At 41.4% G+C, this 13,269-nt stretch overlaps 1 protein-coding gene across 1 annotated transcript in view; it reads left to right on the forward strand.

The window, feature by feature from the left end:
- The first annotated feature begins 8,862 nt into the window (after window positions 1-8,862).
- Window positions 8,863-13,269, forward strand: part of CHD6 (chromodomain helicase DNA binding protein 6) — a 155,647-nt gene continuing 151,240 nt past the window's right edge. The window contains 2 exon segments of the mRNA XM_053890241.1: window positions 8,863-9,092; window positions 10,178-10,332. The gene's annotated coding sequence lies outside the window, so the exon portion shown is untranslated.

Genomic DNA, 13,269 nt, shown 5'->3' on the forward strand with positions numbered 1-13,269 from the left:
GCGAGAGAGAGAGAGAGAGAGAATCCCAGGCACTGTCAGCATAGAGGGAGAGAGAGAATCCTAATCTCCGCGGTGTCAGAGCCCTGTGTGGGGCTCGAACTCCTGAACCATGAGATCATGACCTGAGCTGAAGTCAGACACTTAACCAACTGAGCCACCCAGGCGCCTGCCCCTCCTGAATCATCTTCTTGATGTCAGTGCAGCCTTTCCTTTTTAGTAAGGTTTTCTTGGTGCGGTTAGAGAAAGAATTTCTTTCTTACTCACCTGGAGAATGGAGAACTCAGTAAAATAGAGGACATAGTAATGTTTGCACAGGGTTCATTTTCTGTAGTTTTTTTCCTCTTGGTATGTAGTTATTCTATATACTGAGGTCATAGATTTATAGGATTTTAGGGCATAGGATCCTTAGGAGAGGGCTTTCCAAATCTTGGGTCAGTGCTTTCATTTTATACTAGAAGAGACCGTTAGTTCTTCAGTTTCATTGGTGACTGTCCTGCGTATCTTCTCTTGTTGGTTGATGAGTGAAGTGACCATCTCCTTGGAGATGTGAGAAACCGTAAAATGAGAGGGGCCACTTTGAGACATGGTTGAATTTGGTGTACTAGAAATTCAAGATGAATATTATGTTGGGCATATAGGGTTGTGTTAAAAAAGACCAGCTAAACATGCCTGTCAGCTGATTGGGTCATTCCAGTATGGGGGCTAAACTGTGCTCTGGGAGCTACGCCTCTCGTGTCTGGTCTGTACAAGTGGGGCCTCCGCCTTGGCACCAGTCCCCTGAATGGGCGGTCCCACCGGAGCAGTGGGGGTGGTTTCACTTGGCATGTGGGACATGAACCAGCAGCAAGTGCATACGTGAAGAAAACCTGAGGTTTCTTTCCACAGAGGTATTGATGTTTGTGTAAATATATTTTTTCTTAACTGTCTTGTAAACTCTTTTCTTGGTTCCCATAATTTTAAAGGTTGTTTCTTAATGGGCTTACAAGAGAAACAGTCACATCATAAATAATAATTCTGTATCTTTCTGTCAAGTTTGTACATCTCATACTTTTCTCCCATATTCTCTGGAATGTCCAGAGCAACTCTTGATGGATGACATCCTTGTCTTTTTCCTGACTTAATAGGGTGGCCTTGGACATTTCACCATAAGATTTGACTTGGTTTCAGATAGATATCTGTAAGTGATGATAACTACTTTAACCAGATAAAGTATCTTAGTTCCACTTTTGACTTTGCAAATTAAGGAACATACAGAACTTAGAAAGTTCAGGGGATAGCAGAAAATATATGAGGTATTAGATAATATTAAGTATCTGGGGATATTTGTCCTAAAGAAGAGGAAACATAGGATGATTTCATTATCCTCACATAGAGGTAGGACCTATGCTGGCAAACTGAAGCTTCCAGATCAACTCTGAGAAAATGGTCTAAGCTCTGGGCATGTCACCGGATGTTCCTATGTATACTTTCACTGGTGACCATGGTATAGAAGCAAGAACAAACAAAAGCACTGCACTCTTGAATCTGAAGACGAGCTCCCTTCCTCCTGTGACATCCCTCCAGTGCCCTCTACTGGCCAAGATTAATGTCATGTTATCTGTCAAGGAGAAATATTTCAAGAGCCCTGTGTGTTATCACAGAGCAGGTACCGAAGGGTGAATTTGGAGTTGAGAGGTAATAAATTAATAACTAGCACCAAAGCCGGATACAAGAGTATGCACTATATAATTCCACTTTTATCAGATACAGAAGCAGGGAAACGAATCTATACCGTTAGAAGTCAAGATAGTGGTTACCCTTGGAGAAAAGTAGTAGTGACCAGAAAAGAGCATGGTCGAGCCTTTTGTTGTGCTAATAATGTTTTTTGGATGTGGATGCTGGTTACATGGGTGTGTTTGTGCAGATTAGTACTTTTTTTTTTTTTTTTAGTGTGTATTATATACTTTGATAGAAGTTAAAATGTGGTATAGTTTAATTCCAAAAGTAAAAGCTTAAATACAAGATCCTGTCTAGAATAGAGGAAATACAAAATAATACTGGGTAACTCACCCTTTTCTTATTTTTAAAAACTTGCTTGAGGGTTGTACGTCTTAAAATTGAAAAATCTGTCACTGTTCATTCAGCAGAAGTATTCAGCAGACTACCTTTCTTTTCATTTGGGATCAAATTGTTAATGCTGAGGCTGCCGATAGAGCAACTTCCACTTCCTCTTGTTGCCATTCTTCTTACTGATTCTTTGAACAGCAGCTTCTTAGTTTTTTTATGGTGTTTCAGATGCAGTGTAAATAAAATACCACTGTTCTCCTCTGTAAACATTATCTTTGCTTTAACCTCTGTCATGATGCACCCTTCTTGTCGCTGCTGACAAATCACCAGATCCTTCTTTCCTGGCTGAGAGATTGGGAGGCCCACAATGGTAACTTCCACATAGGGGTGAATAATGATAACTGTAGATGGTTGGTTCAGGAATTGGTGGTAGGACAGACTCAGCACGTGGCTTTTAAAACCTCTAAGCGAAAGCAGCTTAGTACTGTGGTTTGTTCAGGAGTAGTAACTGGGCACAGAATGGAAGGAATCCACCAGGTTAGGAGCTGAACCTGGATCTAGGAGGTAGATAGGGAATCTGGACAGGAGGCACATTCCCAGAAAGCAAAGGGTGCTAAGAAACTCTGCGATACACTGTGGATAGAATTTAGGGTGAATTTTGTTTTTTTTATTTATTTTTTATTTTTTTTAACGTTTATTTATTTTTGAGACTAAGAGAGACAGAGCATGAACAGGGGAGGGGCAGAGAGAGAGGGAGACACAGAATCGGAAGCAGGCTCCAGGCTCTGAGCCTTCAGCCCAGAGCCCGACGCGGGGCTTGAACTCACGGACCACGAGATCGTGACCTGAGCCCAAGTCGGACACTCAACCGACTGAGCCACCCAGGCGCCCCTAGGGTGAATTTTAAAGTGGGGCTAGTTGTTTAAAGCCCAGTTGTTATTAAATTAAAGTGAATGACAGTAATAGACTTGGAATTACCTACTTTTGTGTGCAGAGTTTGAGATCTCCACATTGATAGGATATGAGGTTGTTTCCATGCTTTGAATGGCTGGTAGTACCCTTATCTAATGAGGCTTTGGCCAAGGCAAGAGTTACCACAAACATGTAACACAGAAGGCTGAGAACTTAGAGGGATTCCCTTGCAAAAATTGTTCCCTTGTATTTTTTGACCCTAAGTCATTTGAAGGTGAAGGGAATAAAATAGTGTATGGTGAAACTAGCCTTTCATTTATAAATTCAGGCCATGTACTTACAGGCATTCACTGTATCATAGGCCCTGTTCTAGGCATTGGGGACTCAAAGGTGAATCTGATGCAGTCGCTAGGCCCTCTGGGTTATTATTTTGTATTTGTCTCTTTGAGGGCCGCCTTTATCATACTGGTCTGTGACCTACAGCTTTGTCACCAACTCCTTTAGGATTCTCTTGAGCCTTTCAGATCTTATACTTGGATTTCATATCCAGGCAAATGAGTTTCCTGACTTTACTGACTTCATTTTATTACTAGTCTGGGCTCATACTGTCTCACTGATAAAGGGCTTCATTTGCAAATTTAGCATTTTAAAGAAAGGGTACCGATGGATGACCGAAGGTAGGAATCTCATTCTGCACATATACTCCAGAGTGACAGTTTGGAAATTTTCTGTCCTCCAAACTGGTCATCTGTATGTAGAACAATCTGCAGTCACATCACTACAGCTGGTTCTTAGTGCTGATGATGGAAGGGGGCATTGGAATGGGAAGTACAAACATAATATCAGCACGGGATTTGGGGTATTAAGAAGTTTATATTTCAAAATGGTTGTCTTTTGATCTGGAAATCGATACCGTTTGCCAAGTAAACTAAGGCCCTTCTCTGCAGCTTTCTTGCTCATTCTGGTATGATTCTGACATCTCTCAGACCAGTCCTCCTAAAACAGTGCCACTGAGTTGTACTTCCAGGTAAGCCATGATTTAGGTGTGAGAAGTCATTGTAGTTGTTTTAACAATATGTTGTTTGCTAATATGTTACTTTGAAATAGATGGCTCCATCTATACCAATTTGTAATTAGGTGAACCACACACAGTGTAGATGGTGTTAACAGATTTTAGTCAGTTGGCTTCGACTTGCCTAAGGTGGTTTCTTGACTCTTCTGCTTACTGCTTGCAGTTTCTGCTCTCAGTGTGGTCCCACCAGCTTTGGAGAGCCAGAACATTTTGTTGTCAAGGGATTCCTGATGCCAGCCGCCCACCGTGCCATTCGGCCAGGGTTGTCTGTGCTTGCTTTTGCAAGAACTTTTTACACGGGGCTCGTTCACACAATACCTTGCTTTCCGTGGCCCTCCCCCCTCCCCTTGCAGCCTGGTTCTGCATTTATCCCAGCCTTCTCTTCCTTTTAGATTTTGGGGAAGGAGGAGTTGAGAGGGGGAGAGGATTGGAGAATGGTTTCATCTTTTAAAAATTCATAGCTTAAAAAATCCTTTTCAATTCCTTTTAAATGCTTAGACCTAAGGGAAGTGCAGGAGGTGCCAGAGTTGAACAGCTTTTAGGGACTTTAATGGCTGTGGACTCCATCAGGGACAGCCTCCTCCTGGGTTTGCAGCTGGCCATTTTGTGTGCAGTGTGCAGATTAGGTTTCAGGATTTCACCTTAAAGGTGGAACATAAAGGAAATGTGTGTCAGATTCAGAACCCGGCTTTTGTCATGTCTTTACACAACAGAAAAAAAACTCTTTGGAAACATGTTGACACTTTATTTATTTTACTTTAAAACAGCAGAGTTGTAGAAGTAGGGGGAAAGCCCATCTTTTTAGTTTTAGGAATTCTGAAAATGTAGGTGATTGGATGTTTTTAGATTATAGCTTGGTTTGCACTTGGGCTGGCTCTTTTGTTTCCTGTAGAATAAAGAGTGCTGAGCCTGGATGATCATAAATATGTGATTTTCTTTTATTATTTATCCCAAAGTACAAACTCTGCTGAGGATTGTCTGTATTATAATTCTGTTAATGTGTTTACTTTGTTTCCCCCGCTGTCTTGGATAGAGCTATCAGATAGACTTTATTCCTTACTATAAATTACTCCAAAACAAATTTACGTAACAATTCAGAATTCAGATAGAAGGCATTATGAAAGTAGATAAAGAATTTAAACAGAATTACTTGCAGTTATCTATCCCTGAAGATTTTATCTATGTTTATCATATGAATTACTTCATGAACTATTTTGCCCTTGTATGTAATGTTATCTGAAGGGTCCATCCATCTTCTCTAAAAATGTGCTTTAACAAGTCTTCTTGAAAGACAGTTTGATCAAGCTGTTTTAATTGCTTCCTCTTCACCCTGTGGATGGATCAAAGTCGTCCTATGCTGTTGCCTGCTTACCTCCCCGCCCCTCCTCTTCATGGACTTTCCTTTTTTCCTTTTCTAGACTATTGTAATTTATCTGTGGAATATCTGTCTAACCTCTGCCTACTCTCTGAGTACCCCAAATAGAACATCTCCAAATCCCGACCTCTCACTTATGCTATTTTCATTTGCCTTTCATTTGCTCAAGGCAGCTCATTGTAGTGCTGAGAGCTGAATTGGAACCCAGGAAATCCAATTCTTGTACTTTGGAATAATTGTGAGCCTTTGGGTCATCAGACTCCTCTGACCCTTAGTTTCCTGTCTTAAGATAAAAGGATTGCATTGCCTGAGCTTTAAATTCCTTCCCCAGTCCTTCAAACTTATGTCCAAAATAGAACTCCATCTCCTCTCCCAAATGGTGGTTTTTGTCCCTGTTCTGCAAATGAAGAAACTGAGACCCAGGGAGATTGAATCAGTTGTACAAATCATACAACCCTTGTGTTCAGAATTTAGATATCTGCACTCCCTGGTCTCCAGGTGTTCCTGTTCCTCCAAAACAGGCATTAGAGTGTAATGAGTCGAAAGGTCTTGTGTTACTTGGTGAGGACTCTTGAGAATGAAATTGGTGTGTCATTTGTTAAATCCTTTGTCTTCCCCCAAAGGTTACAGCTTGAATTTTCAGGGCTCTGAACCTTGAGTGGGCTCTGCTGTCACAAGATTGGTTTCTTCAGTCCTGTGTTCACAGATGTGATCATTCCTGATCCGGATCAGTTGACATGAAGGCGTAGGGTCTAATGATAAACAAAAAAGTACCGTCAGGTTTTCCTTTGCAGTGTGATATTTGATACAGCTCTGGTAGTGCCTGGCTGCTTGCTTCTACTACTGCCCTTAATGGTGATTCTTATCAACCAAGTGGATTTTTATCACCAGATTAGGAGTTAAATGCTTTTCTCTGATTGAAGAGAGCATTTTGAGATAAGTTAATGATTCATAGACAACAACACAGGTTTTTAAATGACGTACTTATTATCTGTAGGAGAAAAAAATTACACAAAACAGTTTTTTAGCACAATATAGTTAGCTGTGAGTCCAGTATTGATTTAATAAATAATGATGATGATAAGTATATTGGGAAGGTAACACTTCCATCTTCCATAACAGGAGGTTACCTGTTTTTATAAATAAAGTTTTATTGGAACACAGTCAGACCCATTCATTTGCATATTGTCTGTGACTATTTTTGTGCTGTAATGACAGAATTGAATTGTTGCAACAGAGATCATGTGGCTTGAGAGCCTAAAATATTTATTATTGGCCTTTTATAAAAATATTTGCCACCTCCTGTTTCACAGGAAGAAGCCAATAGAATAATGTTTAAAATTGGAAGAAAAAAATCTAATAGAGGTATTTAGCATTTTTTACAGAAATATAATGGAAAGCAGAAGAAATAGCTTAAGATCAAATGATCACCTCTGGGAAGAGTGAATCAGGGATGGGGATGAGTGGAGTCAGGGGAATACTATTTTTTTTTTTAGATTTTTAAGTAATCTCTACACCCAACATACATGTTCTACCAACTAGAGCCAGTCAGATGCTCCAGGAGTGCTACTTTTTCTGTTAAGCTTTAGGTTATTGAATTCTTGAGCTAAGTACTTGTATTACTTTGAAAAAAGTGTGAATGAAGAATACTGAAAATTTTGGTTGGACTAGGACAACAGAAAAAACAGGAAAGGAAAAAGATGGAGCCCATCAATTCAGATGAAGAAGACAGGAGCTCAAAGCCTTTTCTGAGCTTTCCCATTTATTCACTCACTCATTCTGTAGATAATCATTCAGAAGTCAAATATCAACCTTGATACGGCAGAACAGAGTTCCTTCCCAGAGGACACTTAGGCACTTAATAGCCGATGGCACTGCAGACAGGGAAAACGGGAAAAGATGATATCACGGTGATATGGCTACTATAATTTAGTGCTTTTCACAAGATGCTTTCAGGGTTTAGGGAAGTTAGGTTAGACATCCCAGAGAACATGACACCAGAGCTGAGTTTTATAGGATGAGACTGGAGAGGAAGGGCAGTGGAAGGATTTTCCAGATAGGGGCATAGCCTGAACAAAGATCTCAGCAAACAGTGCTGGTTTTAGAACCTGCCAGTGTTCAGTATACTTGGATGAATGGGAGAAAGTAATGTCAGAGCTGGTAGGAGACAAGCCAGGGGCCAGTTTGCCTATGCAGGGCCCTGTGCTTTGAGGAATTTGTATTTTTTTCCTGAGGACACTACAGAGATAGGATCTGATTTTCTTTACGTTTTAGAAAAATGTACGCTTGGTACAATGAGGCGATGGAATGAGAGTAGGGGGCATGAAGAATAAAGGTACTTAAAAGGCTATTTGAAGTACAGAAATGATTTCAAGTACAAAGATAAAGTGGACTGGAGAAGAACCAAGGGATTCGGGAATTTTGAAGGAATTAGGGGAAAGGGCAGGAGTTAAGGATGACCGAATCCAGGGCTGGGTGGCACGTTGTGGGACATTAGCCTCTGATGGTGGGGGACATAGGAACAGGTGCGTATGTGTGTAAAAGTAGTATAGAGTTTGATTTTGAAGGAGTTGTGGGTTTTTTGTGCAATCTGTGGAACACCTATTTGGAACTGGCCAGCATGAGATTGGCAGTGTTCGCTTGGAGGTCAGGAGGAGGGCTTGGGTTTGGAAATGGACAGTGGTCATGGTGTAGAGAGATGAAGTCTGGGAACTGAGTAGAGACCTCAGTAAGCCCTGGGGGTAGTAACAGTGTTGAATCCTGGGGACACTGACAGTTAATAAATAGGACTTACAGTAGGAGAGGCCTAGGGAAGAAGCTGAGCTTTGGAAGCTTGCAATCGGAGGGAAATCAGCTGAGCACGCCCTCCAAGAAACCAGTGAGAATAGGATTTTAAGAGGAGGAAATGGTTCATGGCTTAAAATGCTGCGAGGAAGTTATAATAGAGGTTAAAAATGTCCATTGGATTTGGCTCCTAGGGAGTCATTGCTAAGAGCAACTGTAGGGAAGTAATACGGGAAGAAGAGAAAATACAGGTTTGTGGGGGATTCGTTAGTGTAGTCACTATTTTAGGATTGGGTTGAACCTGTTTCTTTGTTGAGGAGAAAAGAACTGTAGAAAGAGAGAGGTTTAGTGATAGGAGCGGAAAGGATTCTTCCGTTCAGAAAATGTTCATGAAGAGCACCTGTTGTGAGCCTGGTGCTGTTCCAGACTCAGGGTACAGCATGAACGAAACAGAGCTCACACTTGTGTGCATACGTGCACATGTCTCACAGGTAGTATGTTTGTAATCAAGCAGACATACTATAATGTCAAGTAGTAACAAGTGCCAGAAAGAAAACTAAAGTAAGATAGGAGGATAGAGAGTGGGGACAGGGGTAGGGGTATGTTTTCTATGGGGTGGTTAGGGAGGGCATCAATGACCAGGTGACATTTGAGGAGACACCTGAACGAAATGAAGAAAGACTAACTGCAAAGTAACCCAGGGTCTGAGGTGGCTGAGAAGTGGGAGAGGATGGATCCCAAGCATTGATGGAAGAGTTAGTTGTCGAGAGAGCCGTCTTCCTCTGATGCTGGAGGGAAGCGCATAAGGACAAGCAACATCAGTGGCTGCCACATGGCTAATGTTCACCGTGTGACAGACACCAGAGATTCTCATCCCTTTGAATTCTCCTGAAATCCTCTGAGGTTATTGTCACCATTTTACAGGTGATGAAACCAAACTGGAAGAGGTTTTACCTGGCTAATTGTTATTAGAGCCTGCATTTTCACTGCTTTTTGGCCCTTCACGCTCTGCTGTTGTCCTCCTGTAGGTTGCTCCAAGCCTAGCGACAGACATAGATAAATTTGTGCAGTTTATGGAGGGTGCGAGAGTGGGGAAGTGAGAAACGGAGGGCTGTCTTGCCCATGGGACCCGACCCTCCGTGGTCCAGAATATAAGGAATCTTGGGAAGAGGTGTTACGACAGGCGTGTGAGGAAGGTGGCATTCCCCAAGACCTCTCTGCCTTTTTCATTAACTCTCCTCGAGCGAGTATTCCCCATGTTCCGTTCCTCTCCTGTCCTTTCTAAAATCCCCACGCTGTAATAGTGTGGGATTGCCTTATTTGTGCCTGTGGTTGTCAAAGTGGTTCTTAGGAACCATTCTTGAGGTTGAGGGTGGGCATAATTAGATGGTAAAAATACATATTCATTGTGGAAACTTCGAGGTTTATCTGATTTTTTTAAAGTTTATTTATTTATTTGGAGAGAGACAGAAACAGTGCGAGTGGGGGAGGGGCAGACAGCGAGGGAGACAGAGAATCCCGAGCAGGCTCCGTGCTGTTGGCGCAGAGTGTGACACGAGGCTCGAACGCACGAAACCTTAGGATCATGATCTGAGCCGAGACCAAGAGTTGGATGCTTAACCAACTGAGCCACCCAGGTGCTCCGAGGCTTATCTGATTTTTAAAGTTGCTTCCCATGTACTCTTTGCCCCAAAGGGCCTGATAATAGTTTGGGGGCTGGGAGCCTGTGAACAGCAAAGGTCCTTGTCCTTCCTGCCATCAGGTGTGCCTTCTGCCGTCCTGGTGAATATAAAGGACTGTGGTAGCAGTCTGCTATATGTGCACTTGTCTGTGTTTGTGAAAACGCATGCTCTTGAAATGAAATAGACCCCTTGTCTGAGCACGGATTGTTAGGATGGCAGAATTCTCAAGGTATATACAGTAAATGTAAATAATTTCTGAATGAATAGTGGAATAGCATGTACCTGATGTTTTATTTTTTTTTTAAGTGTCTGTAACTCAGCACTGAGGAACTTGGAAATGGCACAGGCACTGTTGCAGGATTTCTGAACTGGAGAGAGAGAGAGAGAAATAAGAAAAATAAATTTCAAAATGTTACTATTGAAACCTGGCACCGTGTTTTTCTTCATAGAAACGTTGTTAGGTGGGTAAGTGTAAGAGGGAAATGGGAATTTTTATATTGTTTGCTTTTTACATTATTAGCAGCTTATCTTGTGAAGGTAATTAAATCCTACCTTCATACATAAGCACTGAAACACAGTTAGGAGGGCAGGAGGCCTGCCAGTTTTCATACAATTCAGAAGTTATACACATTATTTTTGCCTCTGTTGACAAATTTCCTGGTTTGCCCACACAGTTAGGTGGTTCACAGTATGTCTGTATTATCTTTCTAATTAAGTGGTGGTACCCTGAAGTTAGAAGTTACTTGGTTCTTTATTTGAGCCCAGAGGGTCTAGTCACAACTTTTGAGTGATGGCAACATAGCAACGGAAGCAGTAAAACCATGTCTAGTATTGTGGAGAAGTACATGTGTTAGGGTCTATCTGGTTATCCATTCCTGCAACATAAAATTTCGCCTTAGAAAAATACTGCTTAGTTTCGTATTTTTTAAACGTGTGCCATAAAAGGTAAAAAAGTAGAGGTAACTTGAGGGAGTGCTTTGTAAATTAATAGATACTATTTGGAGAAATAAAAGTCAATAAATGCGGGGCGCCTGGGTGGCTTGGTCGGTTAAGCGTCCGACTTCGGCTCAGGTCATGATCTCACGGTCCGTGGGTTCGAGCCCCGCATCGGGCTCTGAGCTGTCAGAGCCTGGAGCCTGTTTCAGATTCTGTGTCTCCCTCTCTCTGTGACCCTCCCCCGTTCATGCTCTGTCTCTCTCTGTCTCAAAAATAAATAAACGTTAAAAAAAATTTTTTTTTAAGTCAATAAATGCTTATTGGACCCCTGCGTGGTTGACGATGTCTGCCATTTTGTGGGGTGGCAGCAGCCTGGTGTGCGGCAATCCATTAGGGTGCTAGAGATAATTTCATGAAGTTTGTCAAAGCTTGCTTTTAGTGAACTAGAGCAGTTATTCTTATAGTAACATCATTCCCACTGGCTTGGATCTCACACACACATCCTTTCTCTCTTTCATAGGATGGGGTGGGGTTATCTATGCAGCATGAATATCACTAAAGGTGCCCCTAGTAATATCTTGCGTGTGAACAAATTGGCAGCGGGGAGATTTGGTTTTACCACCTCTTTTCCTACAAGATTTCACTTTGCTGGGTAATCAAATTCAAGCCATACTTCCCTAGACTTTCCTGCTTGTGCTCATCTGCCTTCTCTGATGTTCTCAGGTCCTATGATGATGCAGGCCCATGGGGTGGTGGGCCTGTGATCTTTATGGCCCTCTCCAGTGCCCAGGCTCCGCTGTGATAGATGTGTTCACACTTCCTACCTCCTCCTTGAGCTTCCTCTATGGCCCAGGTTTATTTCCTACAGGCTTATTTCTTGGGATGTATTCCTTAAAGTGGAATCGGCAGATAAAAGGACTCAACAGTTTATAGATTTAGTGGCACATTGCCTGAGTGCTCTTCAGAAAGCTTGAAGCAATTACGCAAGTGCCATTAGCAATGATAAGTTGGACCTGTTTTCCACCATGTTCCTGGCAGTGCTGTGGCCTTGCTTCTGTAAGCATGCCAGTTTATGGTACTTAATCGGAAATTGTGTTTTTTGTGATGGCTCTACTGCATTATACTTATTTTTTAGATATTAAAAAATAAATTTTATCATCATTGGTGGGGTTTTCTGTGTTTTTTAAATGATCTTCATTTTGTTGGGTAGAATTTTGAGTATGTGTCCGGTTATTGATACTATCCTTTTTTTTTACTAGCTGGAATTTGTTTTTCCAACTTCTCTCTTCATTTCAGAACGTGTAGCCACTTGTAATGGCTCAGAAGTTTGGTTTTCTAGGGCCTGATAGTTTGAAGTTGACAGATAAAGGAGATAAACTTGTACTAACATAATTTACTTAGAATTGGCTTTATTCTGTTTAAGATTAGGGGTAAAATTATTTTAACTGTCCCAATTCAGAGCGCTCACTATTTCGCTGGAGTTTATGATGTTCTTTTCCTTTCTTTTCTTTTATTATTTTATTTTATTTATCTTTTAATTCACACCCAAGTTAGTTAGCATATAGTGCAACAATGATTTCAGGAGTAGATTCCTTAATTCCCCTTACCCATTTAGCCCATCCCCCCCAACCCCTCTGCAACCCTCTGTTCTCTGTATTTAAGAGTCTCTTATATTTTGTCCCCCTCCCTGTTATTATATTATTTTTGCCTCCCTTCCCTTATGTTCATCTGTTTTGTATCTTAAATTCCTCATATGAGTGAAGTCCTATGATATTTGTCTTTCTCTGACTAATTTCGCTTAGCATAATACCCTCTAGTTCCAGCCACGTAATTACAAATGGCAAGATTTCATTCTTTATGATTGCCGAGTAATACTCCATTGTATATGTATACCACACCTTCTTTATCCATGTGTCCATCAAAGGACATTTGGGCTCTTTCCATACTTTGACTATTGTCAGTAGGGCTGCTATAAACATTGGGGTGCATGTGCCCCTTCAAAACAGCACACCTGTAGTACCTAGTAGTGCAATTGCTGGGTTGTAGGGTAGTTCTATTTTTAATTCTTTGAGGAACCTCCATACTGTTTTCCAGAGTGGCTGCACCAGTTTGCATTCCCACCAGCAGTGCAAAAGAGATCTCTTTCTCCGCATCGTCATCAGCATCTGTTGTTGTCTGAGTTGTTAATGTTAGCCATTCTGACAGTGTGAGGTGGTATCTCATTGTGGTTTTGATTTGTATTTCCCTGATGATGAGTGACGTTGAGCATTTTTTCATGTGTCGGTTGGCCATCTGGATGTCTTCTTTGGAGAAGTGTCTCTTCATGTCTTTTGCCCATTTCTTCACTGGATTATTTGTTTTTTTGGGTGTTGAGTTTGATAAGTTCTTTGTAGATTTTGGATACTAACCCTTTATCTGATATGTCATTTGCAAATATCTTCTCCCATTCTGTCGGTCACCTT

Source organism: Panthera pardus, unplaced genomic scaffold (assembly GCF_024362965.1).
Source record: "Panthera pardus isolate Hobbes unplaced genomic scaffold, ASM2436296v1 HiC_scaffold_25, whole genome shotgun sequence".
Classification (NCBI taxonomy): Eukaryota; Metazoa; Chordata; class Mammalia; order Carnivora; family Felidae; genus Panthera; species Panthera pardus.